Below are 12354 nucleotides of genomic sequence, written 5' to 3'. Positions count from 1 at the left end.
TGCTTTCTGCTCCCTGTTGCCTCCTTTTTCCATTTCTGCAGCTATACGCTACAGCTGGTTTTTGTAGAGATGGCTCACCAGCTGACCTAGCCACACAGCAAGAAGGGCTCTGAAGAACTCTGCCTGCTTGCATGCTGTGCTGACCACTGCTTGGTCTATTTCACAGAGCTTAAGGCCAGAAGGGACCATTATTACACCATTTAGTCTGACCTCCTGGGTCTGATGAACCATTACATTTTGCTTGGATACCACTATATTCAGCACAAAAACTTCCATTAAACTAAAGCTTTTCAGTCTTCAGGAGACTAAGCTGTGTCAAGAACAGCAGAGACTGATTTCAGAGTGGCAGCCATTTTAGTCTATCAGCAAAAAGAACAGGAGGACTTGTGGCACCTTAGAGACTAACAAATTTATTTGAGCATAAGCTTTCGTGGGCTAAAACCCACTTCATTGGATGCGTGCCTGTCAGGGTTCCCTCCCGACTCTGAACTCTAGGATACAGATGTGGGGACCCATATGAAAAACCGCCTCAGCTTATTTTTACCAGCTTAGGTTAAAACTTGTTCAAGGCACAAATTCTTTGCCCTTGGAGGGTACACTGCCACCACCAAGTGATTTAACAAAGAATCCGGGAAAGGACCACTTGGAGTTCCTATTCCCCCAAGCCCTTACACCCCCTTTCCTGGGGAGGCTTGAGAATAATATCCTAACTAATTGATTACCAAGTGATCACAGACTCAAACCCCTGGGTCTTAGGACAATAGAGAAATCAGTCAGGTTCTTAAAAGAAGGATTTTATTTTAAAAAAAAAAGTAAAAATTACCTCTGTAAAATCAGGATGGAAAATAACTTTACAGGGTAACAAAAGATTCAAAAACACAGCAGAACTTCCTCTAGGCTTAGTTTCAAAGTTACAAAAAACAGGAATGAACCTCCCTCCAGCAAAGGAAAAATTCACAAGCAGAACAAAAGATAATCTAACACACCTTGCCTGGCTTTTACTTACAATTTCTGTAATATGAGAGACTTTTAGGATGGTTTATAGAAGGAGTTTTCTGACCTGGTGCTTCTTTGCTTCTCAAGAGAACACACAAAACAAAGCCTTCCTCCCCCCCACCCCCCCAAGATTTGAAAGTATCTTCCTTCCCCATTGGTCCTTTTGGTCAGGTGCCAACCACATTATCTGAGCTTCTTAACCCCTTAGAATCATAGAATATCAGGGTTGGAAGGGACCCCTGAAGGTCATCTAGTCCAACCCCCTGCTCGAAGCAGGACCAATTCCCAGTTAAATCATCCCAGCCAGGGCTTTGTCAAGCCTGACCTTAAAAACTTCTAAGGAAGGAGATTCCACCACCTCCCTAGGCAACGCATTCCAGTGTTTCACCACCCTCTTAGTGAAAAAGTTTTTCCTAATATCCAATCTAAACCTCCCCCACTGCAACTTGAGGCCATTACTCCTCGTTCTGTCATCTGCTACCATTGAGAACAGTCTAGAGCCATCCTCTTTGGAACCCCCTTTCAGGTAGTTGAAAGCAGCTATCAAATCCCCCCTCATTCTTCTCTTCTGCAGGCTAAACAATCCCAGCTCCCTCAGCCTCTCCTCATAAGTCATGTGTTCTAGACCCCTAATCATTTTTGTTGCCCTTCGCTGGACTCTCTCCAATTTATCCACATCCTTCTTGTAGTGTGGGGCCCAAAACTGGACACAGTACTCCAGATGAGGCCTCACCAATGTCGAATAGAGGGGGATGATCACGTCCCTCGATCTGCTCGCTATGCCCCTACGTATACATCCCAAAATGCCATTGGCCTTCTTGGCAACAAGGGCACACTGCTGACTCATATCCAGCTTCTCGTCCACTGTCACCCCTAGGTCCTTTTCCGCAGAACTGCTGCCTAGCCATTCGGTCCCTAGTCTGTAGCGGTGCATTGGATTCTTCCATCCTAAGTGCAGGACCCTGCACTTATCCTTATTGAACCTCATCAGATTTCTTTTGGCCCAATCCTCCAATTTGTCTAGGTCCTTCTGTATCCTATCCCTCCCCTCCAGCGTATCTACCACTCCTCCCAGTTTAGTATCGTCCGCAAATTTGCTGAGAGTGCAATCCACACCATCCTCCAGATCATTTATGAAGATATTGAACAAAACCGGCCCCAGGACCGACCCCTGGGGCACTCCACTTGACACCGGCTGCCAACTAGACATGGAGCCATTGATCACTACCCGTTGAGCCCGACAATCTAGCCAGCTTTCTACCCACCCTATAGTGCATTCATCCAGCCCATACTTCCTTAACTTGCTGACAAGAATACTGTGGGAGACCGTGTCAAAAGCTTTGCTAAAGTCAAGAAACAATACATCCACTGCTTTCCCTTCATCCACAGAACCAGTAATCTCATGATAAAAGGCGATTAGATTAGTCAGGCATGACCTTCCCTTGGTGAATCCATGCTGGCTGTTCCTGATCACTTTCCTCTCATGCAAGTACTTCAAGATTGATTCTTTGAGGACCTGCTCCATGATTTTTCCAGGGACTGAGGTGAGGCTGACTGGCCTGTAGTTCCCAGGATCCTCCTTCTTCCCTTTTTTAAAGATTGGCACTACATTAGCCTTTTTCCAGTCATCCGGGACTTCCCCGGTTCGCCACGAGTTTTCAAAGATAATGGCCAATGGCTCTGCAATCACAGCCGCCAATTCCTTCAGCACTCTCGGATGCAACTCGTCCGGCCCCATGGACTTGTGCACGTCCAGCTTTTCTAAATAGTCCCTAACCACCTCTATCTCCACAGAGGGCTGGCCATCTCTTCCCCATTTTGTGATGCCCAGCGTAGCAGTCTGGGAGCTGACCTTGTTAGTGAAAACAGAGGCAAAAAAAGCATTGAGTACATTAGCTTTTTCCACATCCTCTGTCACTAGGTTGCCTCCCTCATTCAGTAAGGGGCCCACACTTTCCTTGGCTTTCTTCTTGTTGCCAACATACCTGAAGAAACCCTTCTTGTTACTCTTGACATCTCTCGCTAGCTGCAGCTCCAGGTGCGATTTGGCCCTCCTGATTTCATTCCTACATGCCCGAGCAATATTTTTATACTCTTCCCTGGTCATATGTCCAACCTTCCACTTCTTGTAAGCTTCTTTTTTATGTTTAAGATCCGCTAGGATTTCACCGTTAAGCCAAGCCGGTCGCCTGCCATATTTACTATTCTTTCGACTCATCGGGATGGTTTGTCCCTGTAACCTCAACAGGGATTCCTTGAAATACAGCCAGCTCTCCTGGACTCCTTTCCCCTTCAAGTTAGTCCCCCAGGGGATCCTGGCCATCCGTTCCCTGAGGGAGTCGAAGTCTGCTTTCCTGAAGTCCAGGGTCCGTATCCTGCTGCTTACCTTTCTTCCCTGCGTCAGGATCCTGAACTCAACCAACTCATGGTCACTGCCTCCCAGATTCCCATCCACTTTTGCTTCCCCCACTAATTCTACCCGGTTTGTGAGCAGCAGGTCAAGAAAAGCGCCCCCCCTAGTTGGCTCCTCTAGCACTTGCACCAGGAAATTGTCCCCTACGCTTTCCAAAAACTTCCTGGATTGTCTATGCACCGCAGTATTGCTTTCCCAGCAGATATCAGGAAAATTAAAGTCACCCATGAGAATCAGGGCATGCGATCTAGTAGCTTCCGTGAGCTGCCGGAAGAAAGCCTCATCTACCTCATCCCCCTGGTCCGGTGGTCTATAGCAGACTCCCACCACTACATCACTCTTGTTGCACACACTTCTAAACTTAATCCAGAGACACTCAGGTTTTTCTACAGTTTCGTACCGGAGCTCTGAGCAGTCATACTGCTCCCTTACATACAGTGCTACTCCCCCACCTTTTCTGCCCTGCCTGTCCTTCCTGAACAGTTTATAACCAACCTCCTTGCAAGTAAGGAGGAATTCTAGGCTACCCTTAGCTGTATGGTTATGACAATGCTAGACTAACAAATTTATTTGATCATAAATAAATCACACGAAAGCTTATGCTCAAATAAATTTGTTAGTCTCAAAGGTGCCACAAGTCCTCCTAATTCTTTTAGAAGAGACTGAGTAGCCACCACTGCCCAAGGCCCTGGCAGTGACAGGAAATGGATTAGGTGAGAGATTCCTAGATCATCCCAGTAGGTGAACCACACTCCATGTTGTAAAGGAAGGCAAAAAAAACCAAAAAATCCAGCTCCCTGCCACTGTGACCTGGGGGAAAATTCCTTTCCAACACCACATGCGGTGATGAATTGGACCCTGAGCATGTGAGCAAAACACACCAGCCAGGCATCTAGAAAGGATTCTCTGTGCCACCTCAGAGCACTGCTTCTGCCCCCTCTAGGGTCTTGTCTCTAGCTGTAGCCAATCTCTGATGCTTCAGAGGAACGTGGGGGAAAAAATCCAGAACATATGTGGCCAAGTATGCAGTGAGGGACAAATTCCTTTCTGATCCCTACAGGTGACCAGCTGAAGCCTAGAAACATGTGATATTAGTCATGTTCTTAATGCAGCGCTGCAAGTATTATGGAGTCAGTCCTGTTCTCCACATGGAAGGAGATGAACAGGGGGACTTAGATTCACAGATTCCAAGGCCAGATGGGACCACCACGAACACTTAGCCTGACACCCCTTTTCCCCCTCCACCCACCCCGACAGGCTATAGAATTTCTTCCAGAAGCTGGATTGAAACATACCTTTTTAGAAAGAGATCTAATATCATCTTAGATGTCAAGTGCTTGTGAGTTCACCACCTCCCTTGATAAACTATTCTAATAATAAACCACATTCATGGTGAGAAAGCTGCATCTTATTTCAAGGTTCTAGCTATTGCAGGAGTCTCAAACATGTGGCCCGAGGAGTTATTTCCAGCGGCCCGCCAAACTCCCCTCTCCCCCGGCTCCTGCTGCTCCGCCTACCTTCCAGCACTTTCCCACCGCCAAACAGCTGTTTGGCGGCACTTAGGACTTTCCAGGAGGGAGTGGGGAGGAGCGCAGATGTGGCACACTCAGGGGAGGAGGCGGAGAAGAGGTGGGGTGGGGATTTGGGGAAGGGGTTGTATCTCCTATCCATGTGTCATGCCTAGATGCCATGATCACCTCTCAACGTTCTCTTTGATAAACTGAATAGATTTAGCTCAGCATTTCTCAAATGGGTCTGAGGACCCCTGGAGGTCCCCAAGGGAACCCCTGGGGATCCACAGGCCCCACTGATCAACTCCTCTTCCTCCCAGCGCCTCCTGCTCGCTAAAAGTCCGGTGGCGCACCAGGGCTAAAGCAGGAATCCTACCTTCCCGAGCCCCGCGCTGCTCCCGGAAGTGGCCGGCACGTCCTGGGAGGCCAAAGGGTCTCCTTGTGCTGCCCTGAGCGCTGATTCCACAGCTCCCATTGGCCGGGAACTGTGGCAAATGAGAGCTGTGGGGGTGGTGTCTGCGGGCAGGGGCAGCACGTGGGAGACCCCCTGTCCTCCCGCAAGCACACACCTGGGAGCTACTGCCAGAGAGATATGCCAGTCGCTTTTGGGAGCCGCCCAAGGTAAATACCACCCAGCCAGAGCCCTCATCCCCTCCCTCACCCCAACCCCTGCCACAGCCTGGTGAAAGTGAGTGAGGGTGGGGGAAGCAAGTGACGGGGGGGGGGTGGAGTGAGTGGGTGCAGGGCCTTGGAAAAGGGGCAGGGCAGGGACATGGCCTCGGGCCAAGGGCTGAGCTGGAGGAGCTTGGGGTTCCTGAACATTTTTTCATCAAAATGGGGGTCCTTGGGTTGCTAAAGCTTGAGAACTGTGATTTAGCTTCTTAACTGGTTAAAAGATAGGAAACAAAGGGAAGGAATAAATTATCAGTTTTTGGAATGAAGAGAGGTAAATAGTGGTGTCCCCCAGGGGTCTGTCCTAGTTAACATATTCATAAACCATCCTAGTTAACATATTCATATACCATCTGGAAAAAGGGGTAAACAGTGAGGTGGCAAAATTTGCAGATGATACAAAACTACTCATGATAGTTAAGTCTGAGGCAGACTGCGAAGAGCTACAAAAGGATCTCACAAAACTGGGTGACTGGGCAACAAAATGGCAGATGAAATTCAATGTTGATAATGTAATGCAAAGTAATGCAGATTGGAAAACATAATCCCAGCTATACATATAAAATGATGGGATCTAAATTAGCTGTTACCACTCAAGAAAGAGCTCTTGGAGTCATTGTGGATAGTTCTCTGAAAACATCCCCTCAATGTGAAGTGGCAGTCAAAAAAGCAAACAGAATGCTGTGAATAATTAAGAAAGGGATCAATAATAGGACAGAAAATATGCCTCTATATAAATCCATGGTACGCCCACACCTTGAATACTGCGTTCAGATGTGGTCACCCCATCTCAAAAAAGATATATTGGAATTGGAAAAGGTTCCGAAAAGGGCAACGAAAATGGTTAGGGGTATAGAATGGCTTCTGTATGAGGAGAGATTAATAAGACTGGGACTTTTCATCTTGGAAAAGAGGCAACTAAGGGGATATGATAGAGGTCTATAAAATCGTGAGTGGTATAGAGAAAGTAAACAAGGAAGTGTTATTTACTATCTCATAATACAAGAGCAAGGGGCCACCAAATGAAATTAATAGGCAGCAGGTTTAAAACAAATACAAGAAAGTATTTTTTCATGCAACGCACTGTCAACCTCTGGAACTCCTTGCCAGAGGGTGTTGTGAAAGCCAGTACTATAACGGAGTTCAAAAGAGAGCTAGATAAATTCATGGAGGATAGGTCCATCAATGGCTATTAGCCAGGATGGGCAGGAATGGTGTCCCTAGCCTCTGTTTGCCAGAAGCTGGGATTGGGTGACAAGGCATGGATCACTTGATGATAACCTGTCTGTCCATTCCCTTTGGGGAACCTGCCATTGGCCACTGTTGGCAGACAGGATACTGGGCTTGATGGACCTTTGGTCTGACCCAGTGTGGCCATTCTTATGTGCATAAATGTCACATCATAAGGCTCATTTTCTAGCCCCTGGACCATTTTTGTGGGGCTCCTTTGAACTCTCTCCAATATTTCTGAATTCTTGAAGAGGGGACACCAGAGCTGGACACTTCTCAGTGTGCTCAAGAGCCCTTTTTACTGCAGCACTGCACTGAAACCACCTGCTGAGATAATTTATCTACGATGAGTTCTCAATCCTTTTCCCATCATGTTAGGTATAACCTGTTTTCTTGGTTCCCACATTTATTATCTTGTATTGGCTGTGTTAAAACACATTTTGTTGCTTTGTTACCACTTTATCGGGTGATTCAGATCACTCTAGCAGTATCCTGTCCTCATGATTTACTGACCCCAAATCTCTGTGTCATCTGCAAACTTTACCAGCAAAAATTTGGTATCATTGTCTAGATCATTGATAACAATAGTAGCTAGCATTGGACTAAAATCCCTGGGGGACTCCACTGAAAACAACTCCACTTATTCATGTATCTCCTCATTGACCGCTACATTTTGAGATCTATCTGAAAACCAGTTTTTAATCCATCTAATGGGTGTCCTGTTAATTCCATGTCATGGAAGATTTTTTTAATCAAAATGTGTTCTGGTACAAAGTCAAATGTCTTAGAGAAATCCAAGGAAACTATATCAATACAGTTACCTTTATCAAACAGATCTATAATCCTTTAAAAAAAAAACAAAAAAGCAACAGGTTTCTCTGACAAGCCCTTGCTTCTATGAAACCATGCTTACTGCATGGAGTACATTTTTAGCCTCTGATTCTTTGTTAATGAAGTCCTGAATTAGCCATTCCATTATTTTACCTGGGATTGGTGTCAGGCTAATTGCTCTGGCTCCCCTGGCTAACCCCTTTTGCCCTTTTTAAATATTGGAACTATGTTGACAATTCTCCAACTCTTTCGAATTTCCGCAAATGAATTAAATATTAGCATTACTGGTTTCAGAGAGCTCCTCACCTGGTTCCTTTAAGGTTCATGGGGTAAGTTGCTGGGCCTGGTGATCTGGAAATGTTTGATTTTTAGCAGATGCTTCCTCTCATCCTCTGCCATTCTGGCTGGTAAATTCCATCACCAATAACTTGGCATAAACCAAATCCCATTGCATTTTTGACTGTCCTACAAACATATGTCTGATTTGCTGCCCAAACATTTACCTGCTGTTTCTAAGGTGTCCCCTCGGTGAATCTTTCAGATTATTTTCCCCATATGCATTTCCCCATGCTGCATTTTTCCATGAGTCTCCCACCATTGTTTTCTAAACACGTTTCTAACCTCTCTGGCTCCTTTTATATTGAATCCTTGTCCTCTTACTCCCCTCCCCACTTAACACCCTCGGTGTACTGTGCTAATGTTGTTTTACTCTCTGCTCTTCCAGATCACTCCCCAAAATGAACAAATGGGACCTATCAGAGCTCCCTGTGATCTCTCTAACCCAGTCGCTCTCAACCTATTTACCACTGTGGGCCTCCTACGCAGCTCTCTGGGTGTTGTGGGCTATATCCACACACTATACATACTAGCTGTGTGGCCCAGAAGATGTCACATGGGCCACAGCTGGGTGCTGATTGGACCACAGTCAGGCCGTGGGAGCTGTTAAACGATAAGATCCTGATGCCCCTGCTGATCTGTTGGAAAATAGACAGTATGGTAAAGAGAGGCTGCTGTGAAGGATTCGGGGAAGCCATACTGCCTCATGACACCTGAGCGAGCAGAAGTGGAGGACAGAATCTTAGCAGCAGAAGAGCTTTGTAGCACTAGCCTGCCAGTAATCTCAATTTGTAAACCCAAAATTATATGGTCTTGCACTGTATAAAAATGTATATAGCATTGTCATAAATATAGAGGGAAGAGTAGCATAAAATCCCTCCTTGGCAGCTGTACTGAATCGCCTTACCTGTAAGGGGTTAAACAGTTCAAATAACCTAGTTATGACTTATGAGGAGAGGCTGAGGGAACTGGGATTGTTTAGTCTGCAGAAGAGAAGAATGAGGGGGGATTTGATAGCTGCTTTCAATTACCTGAGAGGTGGTTCCAGAGAGGATGGTTCTAGACTATTCTCAGTGGTAGAAGAGGACAGGACAAGGAGTAATGGTCTCAAGTTGCAGTGGGGGAGGTTTAGGTTGGATATTAGGAAAAACTTTTTCACTAGGAGGGTGGTGAAACACTGGAATGCGTTCCCTAGGGAATCTCCTTCCTTAGAAGTTTTTAAGTCAGGCTTGACAAAGCCCTGGCTGGGATGATTTAATTGGGGATTGGTCCCGCTTTTGAGCAGGGGGTTGGACTAGATGACCTCCTGAGGTCCCTTCTAACCCTGATATTCTATGATTCTATGATTCTAGTTGGCACCTGACCCAAAGGACCAATGAGGAAAGAAGATACTTTCAAATCTAGGAGGGGGAGGATTTGTTTGTTGGGCTCTTTTGTTGTTGTCCCCTCTCCGATGGAGGGAGAAGCCAAGCAGGTACAACATCTCCTGAAAATATACCTGGAATAATCCATCTAACACCATAGAAATTGTAAGTAGGGCAAGGAAATGCGTTAGGTTATCTTTTATTTTAGCTTGTGAATTTTCCTATGCTACAAAGGTAGTTCTATTCCTGTTTTTGTAACTGTGAGGCTGAGCCCAGAGGGGAATCCTCTGTGTTTTAAATCTTTTTATTACCCTGTAAAGTTACTTTCAATTCTGATTTTGCAGGTGTAATTCTTCTACTTTTTTCTTTATAATAAAGTCCTTCTTTTAAGAACCTGATTGATTTTAGTGTCCTGAAGACAAAGGGTCTGGTCTGTGCTAAGGTAATTCATTGGTATATTATTCTCAAGCCTCCCCAGGAAAGGGGGTGAAGGGGCTTGGGGGGATAGGGATTCCAAGTGACCCTTCCCTGAATTTTTGTGTAAATCACTTGGTGGTGGCAGCCATACCCTTCAAGGACAAGGAAAGGAATTTGTGCCTCGGGGAAGTTTTAACCTAAACTGGTAGATATAAGTTTAGGGGGTCTTTCATGCGGGTCCCCACATCTGCAATCCAGAATTCAGAGTGAGGGGGGTGGGAACCCTGACAATTGTAAGCTCATGAAATTCGCCTCCTCTCTCAATGTGGAGGAAGATATGCACAGCTTCCCCTCCACCACAGTTAAGAAGTGCACAAACTGAGTTTTGCAATAAACAAAGAACAAGTTTATTAACTATAAAAGGTAAATTTTAAGTGTTTATAAGAGATAGCCTACAGAACAAGGCAGATTACTGAGCAAATAAAACAAAACACGCAAACTAATCTTAATACACAAGGAATACTGGCTACAAATAATATTTTTTTACCCTAAACGTTGTTTCAAGCAGGTTGCAGAATTTCTTGAAGGTAAACTGGACTGCTTGCAGCTTAAATCTTTTTTACAGACTGAACTGTCTCACCTGGACTCAGCCCCCTGCCCCAAGTTTAGATCCTTTGTTTCATCAGATGTTTTCAGAAGTCTTCCTTCTTGGGTGGGGAGGCAGTGGAAAAGAGCCTCGATTAATTCACTCCACAGCCTTAAATAGCATTTACATATGGCAGGAACCTTTTGTTTCCCAGTCTGACCCCCACCCCCCTCTTTTAATGGAAAAACACTGGAAGCCCAAGACAGGGGTCTAGTACCAGCTGTCATAATCACATGATTCTGCAGTGTCAAAGCAGCAACCCAGGAAGCTTCTCAGGAAAACAGGAGATTAGTCTTATTGTTCTTCCTAATGGCCCATCCAGGCTGATTGCCTACTCTCTGGTGGGTGTTCCCCAAGTACACACACAGTTGTAATTGTTACATAGTCAATATTCCTAACTTCAGATACAGAAATGACACCTGCATACAAATTAGATAATCACATTCAGTAAATCAGAACCTTTCCAATGATATCTCACATGACCCATTTTGCATAAAACATCTTAGTTATGCCATATTCATATCATAAGTATATTTCTATAAAGAATATGGGGCATAACGTCACACCATTTATCTCTGGCTCAGCGTGGGCAGCATCTGCCATTAACATCACCAAAACATATCCATGAGAGGGGGAAACATTTCTTTAGGGGTAACAGATTTTGATTTGGTTGCTACCGGTCCCAGTTCCTGGGTGAACTGCACCTATGAACACTCCTGGCCTTGTCGAGTGCGTGCCCTCCCTCCTGTCAGGCCTGGGGCCGTCACCTGGCTTGGGGAGGAATGGTGTGATTCTCTGGCTCACAGATGGGCCCTGAGAGGCACTTCCCCGGGTCCTAGCTGTGATCACCTCACCAGATCTGATTTAGGCTCAGACCCTGCAGTTCTGGTCTCTCTTGGGCAATGAGAGTTAAAACCAGTGACCAAACAGCCTCCTTCCAGCGAACAATCATTTATTTAGAACAAAAGCATTTCAGAGAAAACAGCTTAAAAACAGCAAACCAGACATTCTGGATATCCAGCTTTTCCCCTAAGGCTTCCCAAGCCCTGGCTCTGAGGCGGTACCATTCCTTTAGCGTCCCTCCGCAGAGTCTCTCTCTGTCTCAGCCTGTCTCCCTCGACAGCTTCTGGTAGCTTCTTTTTAACTGCTTAGTGTTTATCTCCTAGTTTCCAGCCTGGCAAAACAAGCTTGCATCTTCTTCAGAGACAAACTCCTTGAAGCTAACAGCTTTCACCAGCTGTTCTCAAACTGGGTTGGGACCCCAAAGTGGGTCGTGACCCCATTTTAACAGGGTCACCAAGGGCTGGCATTAGCCTTGCTAGGGCCCAGGACCGAAGCCCAAGACCCACTGCCCAGGGCCAAAACCCAAGGGCTTCAGCCCTGATGCAGGGGCTCAGGTTACAGGCCCCCTGCCAGGGGCTGAAGCCCTTGGGATTCAGCTTTGCCTTCCCGCCAAGAGTGGTGGGGCTCTGGCTTTGGCCCTGGCCTCCCTGCCTGGGGTGGCAGGGCTCAGGCGGGCTCAAGCTTCGCTCTACCCTCCTGGGGTCATGTAGCAATTTTTATTGTCACAAGGGGGTTGTGGTGCAAAGAAGTTTGAGAACCCCTGGCTTACACCATTGTCTTTCAAGTGTCTGCTGGGGGGGGGTGTCTCTTTATCTAGATCTATTGTGTTGCTTGCTATGGTGACCTGTGATCTCCTAAACACCTGTTCTGTGACTCATCCTTTCATGGGGGGTGGGGGGAGAGGGAGAGCTTAACCCCTTCTTCCCACTCCCTCTCACTGGGGGATCGCTGTCTCTTTGGTTCCCTCCTTGCCCCAGGCGGGTAGCTCTGCTGTCACTCCAAGACACCCTTTCCCTGGTCTCCACACACACACCCCAACATCACTAGAGCATGGAGCCGTTTGTGGGAGGCTAATTCAGCATGAGCTGGTCAGGT

Source organism: Eretmochelys imbricata, chromosome 27 (genome assembly GCF_965152235.1).
Source record: "Eretmochelys imbricata isolate rEreImb1 chromosome 27, rEreImb1.hap1, whole genome shotgun sequence".
Classification (NCBI taxonomy): domain Eukaryota; kingdom Metazoa; phylum Chordata; order Testudines; family Cheloniidae; genus Eretmochelys; species Eretmochelys imbricata.
The sequence above is the reverse complement of the archived record's forward strand: the minus strand, read 5'-3'. Positions refer to the sequence as shown.